Genomic DNA, 17,535 nt, shown 5'->3' with positions numbered 1-17,535 from the left:
TCGTACACTGGTTGCACACCATGTACACTACTTCATAACAATAATGTTTTCCAATGGCAGTGGAATTTTTCATCATAATTATGCGTCATGTCACAAGGCTTAAAGTTTGATTGAGAGGGTCAAGGAACAAAGTGGCGAGTTTCAGTTGATGTGCTGGCCCTCCAACTCACCAGATCTGAACCCAATCAAACACATCTGGGATGTGATTGAACGTGGTGTCAGAGCTCATCCTCCTTCCTGGAATTTACATGAATTAGGTGACTTGCGTGTGCAAATGTGGTGCCAACTCCCTCCAGCAACCTACCAAGGTCTCACTGCTTCCATGTCATGACACATCGCCGCTGTCATCTGTGCCAAAGGTGGATGTACTGGCTTTTAGGTAGGTGGTCATAATGTTCCGGCTGATCAGTGTATATAATTACTGTTTTATATATACCAATGAATACCACACATGAAAATTATCATCATACTCATAAATTTCACAGGTTTTGTATTCTACAGATAAACAGCAACACATGTACCTGACAGTTGATTTACTATCGTCACTTGAGTTAGGGCATGTGGTTTCACCCATCAACACCCAAGTATTAACAAGTATAGAGCTGTAGCTTATTTTACTTCTTATGTATTATTTACATGACTGGCCAAAAGGGACAATATTTGTAAGGCTTAAATGAAAATGTAATCTTATGTGATGAGCAAGCAGTAAACGCCAAACAGAAAATTTTGGAGTAGGAATTAAAATCCATGGAGAAGAAATAAAAGCCTTAAGGTTGGCCGATGACATTGTAATTCTGTAACAGGCAGTACAGGACCTGGAAGAGCAGCTGAATGGAATGGACAGTGTCTTGAAAAGGATATAAGATGGACATCAAAAAAGCAAAAAAAGGACAACGGAATGCAGTCGAATTAAATCAGGTGATGCTGAGGGAATTAGATTAGGAAATGAGACACTTAAAATAGTAGATGAGTTTTGCTATTTGGGGAGCAAAAAAACTGATGGTGGTCAAAGTAGAGAGGATATAACATGTAGACTGGCAAAGGCAAGGAAAGCGTTTCTGAAGAAATCTGTTAACATAGAGTATAGATTTAAGTGTCAGGAAGTCTTTTCTGAAAGTATCTGTACGAAGTTCAGTCATGTATGTAAGTGAAACGTGGACGATAAATAGTTTAGACAAGAGGAGAACAGAAGCTTTCAAAATGTGGTGCTACAGAAGAATGCTGAAGGTTAGGTGGATAGATCATGTAACTAATGAGGTGGTACTGAATAGAATTGGGGATCAGTTGGTAGGACATGTTCTGAGGCATCAAGATATCACCAATTTAGTATTGGAGGGCACTGTGGAGGGTAAAATTCATAAAGGGAGACCAAGAGATGAATACATTAAGCAGATTTGGAAGGATATAGGTTGCAGTAGGTACTTGGAGATGAAGAAGCTTGCACAGGATAGAGTAGCATGAAGAGCTGCATCAAATCAAAGTCTGGACTAGAGGAGACCGAGACCACCACCACCACCACCACCACCACCACAACTACAACAATAAATGAAAATGCTATAAAATGGGATGTAAAAGTGTGTCAAGTGACTCTACAATTGAAAACATTTCTGTTTGGCTTGTCTGATTGAGCATGTTAAAATGGAACCAAATATGACTTTGGGCACAAATCGCTAATTCATATAAATATTCAGCACACATGACAAACTTTTCTGTGTTGGCATCTGAAACCGAAGGCAAGCACCACCAAACTAGGTACTGCCCCTTCATACCATACAGACTAATTACATTCTTTCACAATATGGTGTACTGATAGCCATATACAACAAGCCCCATACATTAATAGATCCTCTAGCTGGATAGGTAATTCTGGCACCAGAATACATTAAGTGAGTGGCTCAAAGTACTTACCACAGCTAAGCTGTCGATTCACTAAACATAGGTTTTTTTCTCACACTTTATCATGTAGTATCCTTCTGCCCCAAGCCTGAATGGAAGCAATCAGGGTTATATCTCTCATAAAGGACACAAGCACAACAATTTATCAGCTACATGAATGTGGGCTGGCTCTCTCTAACATGTGCCTTTTTCCACTTAACTTTCCCCTTTTTGTCTGCTTGTGATTCTTAACCATTTTTCAAAGTCCTCTCTTTACACATATCATGCAGATACAGAGCCAGACACCTACAGATCTCAACTTTTAAATTTCTTTAGGAGAACAATCACTATATTTTAAATGATATAATACTGAACTGGATGGATCATCAAATGTGCAAAGGAATTTTAAACTGGTCTGACACTAGTCACTATGAAGAAAAGAAGGAACATTAGAGTTTCACATTTTGTCTATGAAGAGGGCAGTAGAGATGGAGCCTAAGTTCTGATTAGAAGAGGACGCGTCCTATACAAATAAATTATATCTCCCTTTGTGAGGCATCTTACGATGAATATTGCTTGGGAATGAATTACTGTTTCAGTATCAAAATACAGAGAAGGATGAAAATTCTAGGTGATTTGCAAGAATATATACATAAAACTAAAACAGTGTGTGTACACTGGCTCAAATAAAACACTGTCATAAGCACCCGTCTGGTTCAGATGTGCAGCACTATTAAGGGCTTACGAGAAAAACACTGGCTAGTTGGTTGGAGGTGGCAATGGCTCCTCTACTCTCTGATCATAAACTAAGGCAGTAATTGAGTCATTTGAATTCAGTAACTGAGTCAGATAAAAGCTAAATTTTATTTGCTTTCATAATAATGTAGCTCCATTAGTGTAAGATTGTCAGTAGACTCCACAATAAATGGAAAGCACCCATTTCTCAAGGATGGAGACAAAGTGTTCATTTCGCAGCTCATTAAAAGTGGCTAAAGTTCAGTACCTCAAAAGCATCCGCTGTATTAAGCCCCTATTACACGATGCGCCTAAACTGTATACCTATGCACCAGCGACCCAAGAGTGCATATCGGCAACTGCAGGCTGGTTCACGTAGACCTATTACACGCTGGATATACCTGGCGCACATGCGCAGTAGACGGTAATAACGCACGTAACGCAGATAGGACTGTCTGATCTCTTGTAAATTCGTTTGTTCTACCGCGCAAAACACAAGAGGGAGGGGGGGGGGGTGACATATTGGGACGTCATTCGTTCAAATTATTTATGTGAGCTAATGGCTCCTATTTAATAATAAATTGCTTTTTATCATTATTTGTTAAGTAATTGTTATTCTCGTATGTAGGTTACTACTGTTCTGAATTACAGATTCATAGTTACTTTTATATTACGACACTTGCTTACAAAGGTATATGTATTTACATAGCATTTTACACATGGAGGACCCACTTGTTTTTGGAGCGATTGTCCTGGCAGTGACAGTAAATCTTCAAATTATGGCAGAGTAACGACGAAAGGCCGGAGTTAGTTGAGTTCGACCCTGGCTGACAGAAGGGAGAGGATTATATTCACTGTTTACGAAAAAACTGAGGCTCGAAGATCCGCATGGACATCGTCTGTTTCGAGAAGCTGCTGTCTTTGATGAAAGTAACAAGTGTGACACAGTCATGGGGGAGGCTGTCTCACATTCTCGAGGGTAAGAATTAAATCATATGTTTTGTGGTCATACCAGCCCAAATCACGAATAAATACCGGTAAAAGCCCTGTTATGTTGCAGGCTGGTTATAACATTACGTTTCCTGGCGATTTTCTCCCCTATCACTTGCAGTTTCTACTTTCTGGCATGCTGCAATAACACAAGATACGCAATCAAATATGAACTTTCCTAAGTAAGGCATTACGATACAAATCGAAAATCACCATGTAACGTTATATGCAAGAAACGATTGCCGACATACATTATTATGACACAACGGGTCATACGTACACCTTTCCTCGCTATATGCCTGAATTAAGACACTTAACGCCTCTTTGCACCGTGTCATTTCTAGAATATGAAACAATCAATAGAAAAAATGCTAGTATGAAAGACTCTACTGGCAAATTTTTTTTTTCTGCGTTTATGAAACCTATAGGCAGTGTCCTACGTGAGCGACAGAAGCGAGCGACAGCTTCAGGAGACAAACACAACCGCAGGTGTAGTTATGGAAGTGTCCTAAGAGATCGACATATGTGTTACTGCTTGTCTCCCGCTGCAACTGAATTCAAACGTGTTCGAATCTTGTCGCTGCGACACAGAGCGACAGCCACGTGTCTTCTGGGCAAAAGCAGTGGAGCGGACGCGACGGCAGCTATGAATTACTTAACATCCGATTTTAAGAAAACTATTCGGTGAAAAAAATTTATCCTTCCGCAACCTATAGGTTTATATCCTTAAATGGTGAAGGTCGGAATTTATTTTCGTTATTCGTCATAGTTACTGTGCTGCACGAAATTCAGTACATGGCTGTACGAAATTTTTAAGAATTTGCAGAGGTAAAATCACAATGTGTAGACTTTCCGTATAGTTCATTTAAGACCATACATTATTGCGTATGAAATGTAACCAATATATCTAAATTGTATTTAAAGTTTAGACCGGAATGATATCTGTTTTCATTCTTGAGATATTGGTTGTTATATCCCCGGACGGGTCGCTCGCGTAGAGTCCAACCTTTCCTGCACTTCGGGCATCAAATGTTCGTAAAAATCGTCGTATCTCATAAAAGGTTCAAGATATCGAAATGACGATTTTTGGAAATGACAGCACGCAGAAAGGACTATTTTATCGTATGATTAAGCAGAGTGAAAACAAGACTCCCTATAACTTACAACATGAGGTTTTGTCCAAATTTTCATAGGCAAACAAAGGGAAAGAGGTAAACGGGGTATCAAAGTGACCAGCATGAGGTCTAGTTTGGCATGAAAATATTTAACTCCTTGAAAGTAATCAAGGTAATGAAAGGAAACTTAATTAATAAGCTGAGGAAAAATTGAAATATTCCACGAAAAGCTGCTTTAAATGAAGTGTCAAAAATGTCATCTGTTCAAGGCCTAGCTATTTTGCACATAAAAAGATACATTGGTGCGGCATTTAAATGTCAAAACGGTTTCCTTCGAATCAAGTACGTCAGGAAGGCAAACGAGGAGTCAGTAAGCTCATGCTTTCTGAATGAAACTTGAAATTAAAAAACGGAAGAAATCACTCAAATATTTTAAGAAATTATTTGTGTAAATGAAATAAGTAGATCAGAGAAACGTTCTACGTACCTTTGAATGCTGCTCGAAATCATGAACAGAAAATGAGGGGCCCCAAACGTTTCCCTAATATTTTTTTATTTCATACTTTTAGACAAATCATTACACAAAACGTTTGCCTTTCTTTCCAAAAATTTTGTAAGCTTTACTTTTACAGGCTATTTAGAGTAACTGAAACGCTTGGCCTTAACACTGACTGCTGAAGAATTACGTTCGCAACATGAAATATCTGTAAAATTTCATGGTACATTGTAATTTATTAGGAATTAAATGTGTGTGATATACTGGGATAGGTGTGAAGATCAAGTTCTTTGGCAAGACCTTAAAAATATACTTAGCAATGCAGTGTAAACAGTATTCATAAAACTTTGTATACGTATAATTGAGTCAGTAAAAATACGTATAAGAATTGGCAAGAATCGAACTCAGGACCTTATCCTCGCACGTATTTACGAAGTGTATACGCTACCCCTACACCACAGCTACCTATTGCCCATGCACCTTATTCTTGTCCGTAAGTTTGTATTTAGCGTAGTCATGTAATACTTATTCCTCGGCATTTACTGTCTGTTAAAAGTTCTTAATAATGTAAAAAAACCATTCGTATTTAATTTATTGATGAGATAGTCGAATTCTCCTCTGCTCATTCACATGTATTCGAAGAACCTGTCTGGTGACTTTCGTAGTTGACGATACTTATGAAATTCTCCATGGAGATTCCTCCATTTGTAAATTTCATGCAGAGCATTCCTTTTCACTTTGTTTTTTTTAAAGTAAACCTACTTCTGTAGCCTTACTCTCCAGCTACAGTATTCTACAGGTTCGTTTTATACAAACAGCTGGTTGGCACGTAGCGCGACATGGTCGTTCGCACGCGCAGGACACCTTATAAGGTTGTTGTCGCCCGATGTTGCTGCTTGTCGCTGGAGTGTCCCGTATCCAGAAGTCGCTCGCTTGTCGCTCACGTAGGGCACGGCCTTAGAACTGCACTCTATCCTGGCGCGCGGATAACGTGTCTGCTAATTTTCGTAGTTTTACCCTTCTACCGCTAGATGGCAAAGCAGGAATAAAGTTGTCTGTAAAAACATTGAGAAATGTAAATCAGATGACTGTCGCAAATGGTTACAAAGAAAGATAGAGTAATTAATCAGAGCAGAAAAAAGGGGTTAGTGGTAGACGCAGGGCCACACCCTCCATGCTGGAGATCTGGCAACTTCGGGGTCAGGATCTACCCAGCACTGCGGCACAATATCTGCGGTAAGGTGGTTTCGTCGGTTGGATTAAAAGAGGAGAGAAGGGACCAAACTACGAGGTCATCAGACCTTTGTTCCGAATAAAACAATGCCAAAAGTGTGCGAATAAAACAAACGAGGCTGACAACACAAAACTGAATGAAAGGAAAAATTGCAAGAACGATGAAGGGCAACAAAGGTGTAAATGGACAAAACGGGGACAAGAAAACCACAGAAACGCAAGAAACGGGATTAAGAGAGTAAAACAAGAAAGCAGATGACCATGGCTTGCTGACAATGAGAATAAAAAGGAGAAGCCAGACACTCTACAACTCATTAAAACTTCCACCCTAAAAGCACCAGGGTGGAGGACACAGACGGACAAAGAACATGTGCTAAAACTTAGATCAAGTGATAAAATCCACCCTCACATCTAAAACATAAAACAAAATCAGCCGATGAGGCGTTGTAAGATAAAATTAGCGGCAACGAGTCCGGTAACCCAAGATTCCATCGCTGAGCAGTCAAGGTGGGACAGTGCACCAGAAGATGGGCCACATTCGTGATCTCCTTAATGACACACAGTTTGTTGTGCATACTGTTATGCCAATCCGTCTCCCAAAGCCGAAAAACCCTGCGGCGTAAGTCAGAACACAGGTCAGGTTCAGAGATGCCATCACCAGAAGAGGTTTCCGCATAGCCTGTCGCCAAGTTCGTTGCCTGGGATTCTGACGTGACCTGGGGCCCAGACCAACACCACTGAACGACTGGATCATTCCAGGGCATATATGGACTCCTGGATGGTCGCTACCAAAGGATGACATGGGTAGCACTGGTCGAGAGCTGTAGGCTGCTCAAGGAGTCAGTACACAGGAGAAATGACTACCCTGGGCATGATCAGATATGCTCAAGGGCACGAAATATGGGCGTCAGGCTCTGCAGTGAAAACACTGTAGCCATCGGGCAAAGAGGGCTGTTCTATATATCCATGAATATAGGCAAAGCCAACGTGACCATTGGCCATCGAGACGTCGGTCTAAACCACTTATTGGCCTCGGTACATGTCAAGAATCAAGAAGGAATGACAGCGGAGAGCTGCAGGGTGAACTGAGTCCTTTGGGCCATGTGAAAGGTCCAGGCGAAGCCACGGCCTAGGTGTACATCATGGAGGTGTACACGATTGGACCTCTGAGTATAGGTTGTAAAGGCAAGGACTCCAGTTCAGATAGAAGGGTTCGGACGCGAACTGCAATGAAGCACTGACCTGGTCTGCCGATGCGGGAGATGAACCGCCGTGGATGGGAAAAGGAGATGGTAATTCGGATGTGCAGGATAAATACAAACGTGTGCAATGGAACTAGCAAGCAGTTGTGCACGCCTGACCTGCAATGGAGGGACTCCAGCCTCTGCAAGGACGCTGGTTACTGGGCTCGTCGTCAAAGCTCCCGTTGCTAGTCGAACGCAACAGTGATGCACTGGGTCGAGTAAACGCAATGCTGAGGGCGCCGCTGAACCATAAACCAGACTCCCATAGTCAAGCCAGGATTGAACAAGGGCTCTGTATAGCTGCATAAGCGTAAAGCGATCTGCACCCCAGTTGGTGTTGCTCTGGCAGCAGAGGGCATTGAGGTGCTGCCAGCACTTCCACTTAAGCTGACGAAGGTGAGGAAACCAAGTCAATCAATCAGGCGTCTAAAACCAGTTTTAAAAATCGATATGTCTTCACTGCAATGAGTGTATCGTAGGTAAGATAAAGTTCTGGTTCCGGATGAATGATAGAACACTGACAGAAGTGCATAACACAGGGCTTTGCGGCCAAAAACTTAAAGCCATGGGCTAGAGCCCATGATTGCGCCTTGTCGATGGCTCCCTGTAGGCGCCACTCATTAACACCAGTACTGGTGGAGCAATACGAAATGCGGAAGTCGTCCGCATACAGAGAGGGTGAGACGGACGGCCCTACAGCTGCTGCTAGACCATTAATGGCCACTAAAAATAGAGATACACTCAATACAGAGCCCTGCAAGACCCCATTCTCCTGGATATGGGCGAAAAATGGTTCAAATGGCTCTGAGCACTATGGGACTTAAAAATCTGAGATTATCAGTCCCCTAGAACTTAGAACTACTTAAACCTACGGACATCACAAACATCCATGCCCGAGGCAGGATTCGAACCTGCGACCGTAGCAGCCGTGCGGTTCCGGACTGAAGCGCCTAGAACCACTCGGACACCAAAGCCGGCGGATATGGGGAAACTATGGGAGGCACCAACTTGGCCACAGAAAGTATGAAGCGATAGGAAATTCTGGATAAAAATCGGGAGTGGGCCTCGGATACCCCACTCGTATAATGTGCCAAGGATATGATGTCACCAGTAGTAAATCAAAACAGACAGCAACAAGGTGTTGGCATCTGGAAAAGGCTGTTCGGTTGGCAGACTCGAGGGACACAAGATTATCAGTGGTCGAGTGACCCAGGCGGAAGCCGCCCTGGCACGGAGCCAGTAGGCCACGTCACTCCAGGACCAAAGCCAACTGCCGACACACCATACGTTCCAGCAGCTTGCAAAGAACGTTGGTGAGGCTCATGGGCCGATAGCTATCCACACAAGCGGGTTTTTGCCGGGTTGCACCGGTATGATGGTGCTCTCCCGTGGAAAGACGCCATCACACAAGGTCCGACTGTAGATCACAAGGAGATGTTGCTTGTAACAAGATGATAAGACGTTTAATCATCTGACTGTGGATCCGATCTGGCCCAGGAGCTGTGTCAGGGCAATGCGCTAGGGCACTGAGGAGCTCCGACTCTTTAAATGGGGCATTATAGGGTTCACTGTGGCGTGTAGTGAACGAGAGGACTTTCCCTTCCATCCGCCGTTTGAGAGTGCAAAAGACTGGGGGGTTAATTCTCCGATGCAGAGGCGCGAGCATAGTAATTAGCAAAGTGCTCGGCAATCCCATTTGAGTCGGTAGATAACACGCCATTTATGTTAACACGGGAACACCTGTTGGTGCCTGATACCCCAAAACTCGTTTGATCTTTGCCCAGACTTGGGAAGGTGACGTATAGCACCCAATGGTCGACGCATACCTCTCCCAACACGCCTGTTTCTGCCTTTTGATAAGCTGGAGAATGCGGGCACGGAGCCGTTTAAAGGCTATGAGGTGCTCCAGGGAAGGTTGCCGCTGTAGAACTCGCTGACGCTCCTTAATTGTCTCAAGGACTTCCGGCGACCACCAAGGGACTGACTTTCGCCGGGGGCACCCTAAAGAACGAGGGATCGCGTTTTCCGCTGCAGAAACGATCGCTGTAGTTACCTGCTCAACCACCACATAGATGTTACCATGTGGGGGAGATTCAACAATGACAGCAGAGGTGAAGTCTTCCCAGTCTGCCTTCTTTAAAGCCCATCTGGGCAGGCACCCATGGGCAGTGACAGGAAGATGGGGAAGTGGTCACTACGATACAGGTCGTCATGTGCTCTCCAGTGGATAGATGGGAGAAGGCCAGGACTGCAAACCGAGAGATCAATGGCCGAATATGTGCCGTGTGCCACACTGAAATGTGTTGCGGCCCAAGTATTTAAGAGGCAGAGGTAGAGTTGTGACAGTAAGAACTGTGCCACCCCACAAGCGGTTATGAGTGTTAAAATCTCCCAAAAGTAGGAAAGGTTTAGGGAGTTGATCAATCAGTACAGCCGATGCGTTCAAGGGTACTGCACCATCTGGAGGAAGATATACATTACAGACAGTTATTTCATGTGTTGTCCTTATCCTGACAGCCACAGCTTTAAGAGGGGATTTAAGGGGCACAGGTTCACTGCATACTAAATTCAGGACATAGATGCAAACGCCACCTGACACTCTATTCTAGTTGCTACGGTTGCTGTAATATCGCTTATAGCCATGGAGGGCAGGGGTCCACATTGCCGGGAAACAAGTTTCCTGGAGGGCAATGCAGGTGTAAAGCTTAACAGTTGCCGTAGCTCAGCCAGGTGGTGGAAAAAACCGCCGCAATTCCACTGGAGGATGACGTAATCGTGAGGCTGGGAAGGCATTAAGCCTACAAGGAGGCAGGTTATGCCTCAGGGTCACCTGCTGCCTCCGACTATTTGTAGCCATTTCCATGGTGGATGAGGCATTAGTGAGATACAGGTCCGCAGGGGACGCTAAGATCTCCACTGCATCCTCAGATGCAGGACTGATAGCGAGTGGTGGTGTTGGGGCCACCAGAGGGCCCTGTTTCTTAGCAGACTACTACTTAGTTTGTTAGTTTGCTTGCTCTCTCACTTGTCTTTAGGGGCCTCCTGAGAAGATTTCTCCGAAGCAGCTTCAGGCATGGAGGAAGACCGTGAAGTTCTTCATCCAGCAGCTTTTGGCTCCTTGAGCCACTGGCGAGTGTCCTCCGTGACATCAGTGGAGACCTTGGGAGAGACGGCCCCAAAGAACCCTTTCTGCACAAGAGGAGCCGGAGGAGGCTGTTGCTTCTCCGGCAGGGGGGAGTGGACTGATGTGAGGGGGCGGATGTATTCCTGTGGCCCAGAGGGACCATTGTTCATGGTGCAGAGTGAGCAACCACTGGCACTTGGGACGGCAATGGTGATGTAGCTGCAGCGTACGTCGACGTCAACCGAATGTGGTGTAATCTTTCAAATTTACATTTAGCCTCTGTGTAAGTCAACCAGTCCAGTGTCTTGTACTCCATAATTTTCTTCTCCTTTAGGAGTACTGGGCAGTCTGGCGAGCTGGAGTAGTGGTGCTCCCCACAGTTGATGCAAGTGGGAGGTGGCGCACATGGAGTACCTGGCTGCAATGGACATCCGCAGTCTCAACATGTGGCACTGGAAGTGCAGTGGGAAGACATGCCCGAACTTCCAGCACTTAAAGCACTGCATAGGGGAAGGGACATATGGTTTAACGTCACAGTGGTAAACCATCACCTTGACCTTTTCAGGCAATGAATCATCCTCAAAGGCCAAGACGAAGGCACCAATAGCAACCCTGTTGTCTTTGGGTCCCCTGTAAATGCGCAGGATGAAATTAACATCCCATCATTCTAAATTGGTGCAGAGCTCGGCGTTAGACTGCAAGAGATGGTCACAATGGAAAATAATCCCCTGGACCATGTTGAGGCTTTTATGGAGTCTGACGGAAACAGGAATATCACCCAGCTTCTCACAGGTGAGTAATGCTCAGGATTGGGCTGGGGATGCTATCTGGATCAAGACTGCGCCGTTTCACATCTTGGACACCGCTGTCACTTCTCCAAACTTATACTCAAGGTGTTCAACGAAAAACTGAGGCTTCGTAGGTAGAAAAGAGTCCCCATCGGTTCTGCTAAAGACTAAAAACCAAGGCAAATATGACTCTCTCCTTTCTGTAGCTCTACGTTTCTTCCGTGGTGTAACGAGGGACAGAAACAATTTAGGATCTTATCTGTCGGCATTGTATTCTATCTTGCCCTTCTTAGAGACTGTTCGTACGTTCACCTGCAAGACAAGGCTTAGTCCACTTCATTACGGGTCATCCACCCTGATGCCACCCACTCCGATCAGGATCTCCGCTATATGGTGATTAGCAACTATCCTTTTCATAATATTGTCAATTATACCATCCTGGATTTTCCTATATTTAAAGAGTAAGAGTCTTCTGCAAACTGCTTTAAACTGTATTCATTCGAGAGACCATGTACTAAACCACCTAAAAAAACACACTTGGTTTTGCAAAAATGACAAAGTGAAGATGCATTTAAAATTCGGCCATATTCCGCTGATGTTCAAATCAGACATCTTTCATTATGTTCCACAATTGTTTAGTACTCTCTGTGGAAGGTAATATCCTAAGTCCTGATAACTAAGAAGTGCTGAGTCAGAACAACTCAAAAACTTCAAACAAGGAGTGTGTTTTGTATGGACTCATTATGACATATATCAGCCTTTTCTTCTGCTGTGTTAACTACAGAATCAAACTGGTTGTAAACTTCAAAATTTGACTGTGCATTACAAAGGCACTGGGCATCATAGTAGTAAAATTGTTGAGTAACAGCTGCAGCACACACTGTATAAACTGCCAAAATGTCACATCATGTAAGTTTTTGGGCAGCTCATAATAGTCTGTATGAGCATTTTATTGAAAGGATTCTTGTTATAGATAATTCTGAGCATGTCTCTTTGTTGTGCAATGCTATTGATATGCTAGTTTAATTTCAGTTTCAAGTATAGCATATTTTGTGCCCGCACAGTTTGTGGTTTATGTGAACTGATGAAAAATTGTTTACCTGTATTGCTACGGTCCATGTTGGCTTAACCACTGCTGGTTTCTTTTAAAGCGAGAAAACCAGCATCCTCATCAGCAAAGGGGCCATGCCCAATAGCTGTGCAACAGCAGCCACTGGAGAGTTTATCACAGGTTACCAAGCCTGATGAGTGTTTGCCTATACATGATCCAAAGCATGATGATACATATCTGTAAGTGTGAGAGGACAAAGTCGAACAAGGTCTATTTTAGGGTATTAAGCTTGTTTCCTTCAAGCTAATTCAATTTCTTACAGTTTCATTTAATTTGCTGTAGAATGTCATGAGGTTTTATGTTGCCGGCCAGACGATGCCAGTGAGGATGCTGGAATAACTGCAGTAATGTGCTGTTGTAGAACATAGGACATGTCACCCCTTAATGGCCCATAAAATTAATTTTCTGGTACATGTGGGTACATAAAGATTGTTAAAGCATTCTGTTCAGTGGAAGTCTCACAGATATTCTCAATCCACCACTGTTTTTCATACATGCATGCAACATATTGTTCTGGCTGGAGTTCCAATGTTAATATATCTCCTTCACTATTGTGACTAATTTTGACAATAAAATATGGTGCATCATTTGAAAATCTGTGGACCTGAATTATTATTTCATCAACTGGCAAAAAAAGATTATTTTCTTTAGCTTTTGCTTAAATATTCCCATGTTCAAACCACTCTTCTTGTAACACTTTCTTCTGTTCAATTTCTTCTTTCCTAATAAAAGTAAATTTAATGCCATTATCGCTTCTCAGTGCAGCAGAGACACAAAAATACTTTTTGGTGTTTTTACTAAAATTGTCAACTCTGCCCTCAATTTCTAAAGTACTGGAAAGCAGTAAAAGAATGAAATTTAATATTCCAGAACCTTGCATTGTTGCATTATTATGTGCAAGGTTTCAGGTATAACCTGCAATTAATTCTGGAGATATAAAAACCTTAACTTCACATTTATTTTTTGGTCGAGTTTGTATCAAATTATCCATACGAAAGTTGCTCTAGAAATCATCTTTTTATTATTATTATTATTATTATTATTATTATTATTATTTCCCTTAAGATAGTACAAAAGGTTGTACAAGATGGCCTAGTTTTGTTTCTTCGAAGAATATATTACAGGAGAGATTATATCTCAAAGTTGCTGAAAAGTCAGAGGTACACTTCAGATAGTTGCACAATAAGGTCAAATGAATGACTGTCTCTGAAAGTATTAATCAATGTTCATTGGGAATATGTGAGAATGTTTACATGAAATTCCACAAAATTTGTGATGGTAATGTGGGAACTTTTTCTTAAAGTATATCACCAAAATGGAATAGCACCTATTACAAACTATGCAGTTACCAAGTGATTTATTCTCCCTTCCATCATCACACCTGCCTGCACATACCTTATTTCACAGCGAACCTCTGTAAGATAATGGAAGACGTGCAGCCAATGTTTGCCCCAAGTCACAACAAACCAGCCACATTTGTTTTCACATATTGGCCACGACACAATATCTTTTTGTGCTTTGTTCCATTGTGCAAAGCTTTGGAGCTGCCATACCAAGCTTCTCACCCTAGAACGAGGTGACAGAAGGGAAAAGAAAGTTGCCTCCACTGGATAATGTACACCAGCATATTAAGAGTATCAACAAAGTCATTAAACTGATGTCCACTTCCACACAGATGCCCAAGCATCCCCCAACTGGAGCAACCAACCGGTGGTCGCCACACACATATGAACAATCACTGCACTGAGGAGTAATGGTAATAGTATCTGTCATGCTGCAAAAATACTGAATAAAATGAAACAGAAATGAAGCCGTGAGAGGTAAACCCTTTTTGGTCCAAATATCACTGACAGAATGCCTTAAAAAGAGGTCCAGTATGAATACACTTACTGTGATGCATTACAGCGTTAGAGGGCTAAAGAAAAAGTTGATGAAATTTTTATCTGTTTACACAATCTAGTAGGTCACAAGTAAGTCAGTGAATTATATCTGTCTGACCACCAAGTACAAAATAAAATATACCTTATTTTAAATCAATAGCTCAGTGCAAGGAATCAGTATGAGAAATAACACTGACTACGTAATGACCTGAAGACCCTTACTGTTCTTCAGATGGATATCTGTTGTAGCGGAACACAGATTTTCAATAAGGTTCCTGCACCCATTAAAAGCTACTATTTAATGGTGGGCAACCCCTCCTATTCCAATGAAAAAATTCTTAGAAGAATCATCTGCTGTTTATATTATTAAAAATCAAATATCATTAGCGTACAAATCTGACATCTTCACATCTCTAGAGCAGAGATGTGGTAGTTTATATAGTGTGCTTGTGGTAACATTTGTTTACAGACCTAATTAATTAAATAAATGACACCCTGGAGAAACAGCATAGGCTGTACATATAAAACTCCTTTAACTAACCTTTAATAAAATAAAGGAGTTTTGTAAGTACAATGTTTGGCATTTTTTTTCCAGAAAGTCTTGCATGAGTATGTATTTGTTGTAAATTTATCTTATGGACTTTATTAGTGGACATACATTTGTTGTTTATGTTGCTTTCGTATTAACTTTTAAATGAAAATTTTTCATATTTTCTTTCTTGTCATCAACCTTGTTTATTCTGAACCCCTGGGGTTAACATCGACCCCAGGGTCAAGTTCACCCTTTTCTTTCCATTTCTGGAGAAACTTATAAATCTTCTTGAAAATGATAATTATCATATAATGCAATGTAATTTGTTGATTTGAATTCACACACTTTAAAATAAAAATATTATAGTTAAAAAATTTTTAAGCAAGCCCTACATATCTGCATATAAATTTAATTGGGAAAACTTTCTTGGCCCACATGAAATGGTTAATCCTATCATCATCATGTTCTTACATGCTCAAATTCACACATTTCAATAAAATTGTCTGACTTTGTTAAAGAACAAACAATTTTAACTATAAAAGACATACATTTCTTTACAAAAGGGTACCACTGACTCTGTAACTTCTTTCCCTCAGGGGTAACACTGACCCTCTAAATGTCATCGCTAAATTTCCACTAATCCACATGTATTTGCCTAAATATGGTGTAAAACAGAAATGTAATTTATAATAATTTTTCACACTGGAGCAACAATGAATTTAAATTCATTGTTGGTCCTATACGATCTTTGTTACAAGTGTTCTGTTTTCTGAAAGTTTTAGATGGAGATTGGTGTTTAACTGTGAATAATAGACAGAAGAATAGACACAATAGGCTATAGCCTTATTAGACAGTAAAGTGAAAAGAATAAAGTGTCAGTTTGAATACATAAAGTAAAGCCATAACTAAATTAAAAATTGAACTTCAATGCTTAGAACTTACCAAAGGTCTCCAGGTGCAAGATGGTACCTAGCTATGGATAAGGAAACATTGGAAGAAGTGACCCTGTCACTTTTAAAAATGCTGTACTCCCTAAACTCCCAGGTGAACATGATATGGAAGATAAAAACGAAGCTGTAGCGGAATCACTGGTTTCTTATTTGAAATCTTCACGTGAAAAAATCAATAGCCCCTTCAAATACACAAAGAAAAAAAACCTGGTAAAACTGTTTTAGATGTTTACACATTGAGCACTGATCCAAAATCACTAAAAAGGTCATCAAATGAAAATGTGTCTACACTACATAAAAAGTTCAAATAATCCACAGGTACAAATGATAGTATATCCTCAGCCTTATTGTTCCAAATCATCCACAGCTAAAGAAGAACTCTCAAAGACAAAGAAAAATCTCTTCAAAAAGTGTGACAACTCTTTGTCAAAAGATGAAATTGATGTAATGAAATTGTTAGACTCTGGAAACTGATGCAAGTGATTTTGATCCTTCAGACAATCCTGTTTTTGAAGATTTGCTGCTCACTAAGTGTGCATATCAATATCTTTTTCGAAATGACTTTATTATGGTGAAAGTAGGTGGGGGTAAAAGTGGGAAGTAAACTTTTTGCTGTGTTAGTATTATTCAAAAAGTCGCAAAAGAGGAAAATCTAGTTGAATTAATAGGGCTTCACTCCGCTAACTCAATGAAAACTACATTTGTTCCAAAAGAACACGATATATATTCATCACTGCTCCATTCTGTTATATGACCAGCTAGCTACTTCCACCTAAGCTAGAGGCTGATGGGCATAGAACTCTGAATTAATTTACAGGGAGGATAATTTGTAAGAGAAGTTTAATTTTTTTCAGTAAAATATTTTTGTAGTGTGTTTTAAAAGAGGACTGATAATTATATTTGTGTTTCACTGACATCTATCTTATCATTTTACCAAACACCCAGTTTCAATGCACAGCACTGAGATCCCTTTACAGGGGTCATTCTCACATTTATCCCTGGATCATTCTGTAAGTGTTTATCATAAAACAAATCTGAATTGTCAGTGTAGTCCAATGTCACAGGGTAACACTGGCCTCTTTCAATTTTTTCTTCTTCTAATCTATCAAAAATATAACATACACAGCACACTATGGGCATTTCTATAATAATAATAATAATAATAATAATAATAATCAGCATTAATAGAAATTGATACGTACAAGAGATATTCTACAAGAACATCAAAAAAGGAGGACAATCTTAACCACAGAGGATGGTACATCCTCATTTCACATAGGATCTGTGAAAATTACATCAGCTATCTTTTACTTTGTAAATATGTATTTTTTTGGTTTATGATATATCCATCCAACAGTGCTTGTTTACAGATGTGTAAATTTGGCAGAAGTTGAGATATCTCATATCACTGGGGACAGGAGAGCTTTGCAAAAGTGATAAGGTGAGAAACAATATGAAATTA

The 17,535-nt window shown here is 41.1% G+C and overlaps 1 protein-coding gene across 1 annotated transcript in view; it reads right to left on the bottom strand.

Moving 5' to 3' along the window:
* LOC126260150 (PWWP domain-containing protein 2B-like) overlaps positions 1-17,535 on the bottom strand; it is a 219,297-nt gene that overhangs the window by 150,415 nt on the left and 51,347 nt on the right. The gene's annotated exons all lie outside the window — the stretch shown is intronic.

Source organism: Schistocerca nitens, chromosome 5 (genome assembly GCF_023898315.1).
Source record: "Schistocerca nitens isolate TAMUIC-IGC-003100 chromosome 5, iqSchNite1.1, whole genome shotgun sequence".
NCBI classification, from domain to species: domain Eukaryota; kingdom Metazoa; phylum Arthropoda; class Insecta; order Orthoptera; family Acrididae; genus Schistocerca; species Schistocerca nitens.
Note: the sequence above shows the minus strand (reverse complement) of the source record. Positions and strands in the feature narration are given on the sequence as shown.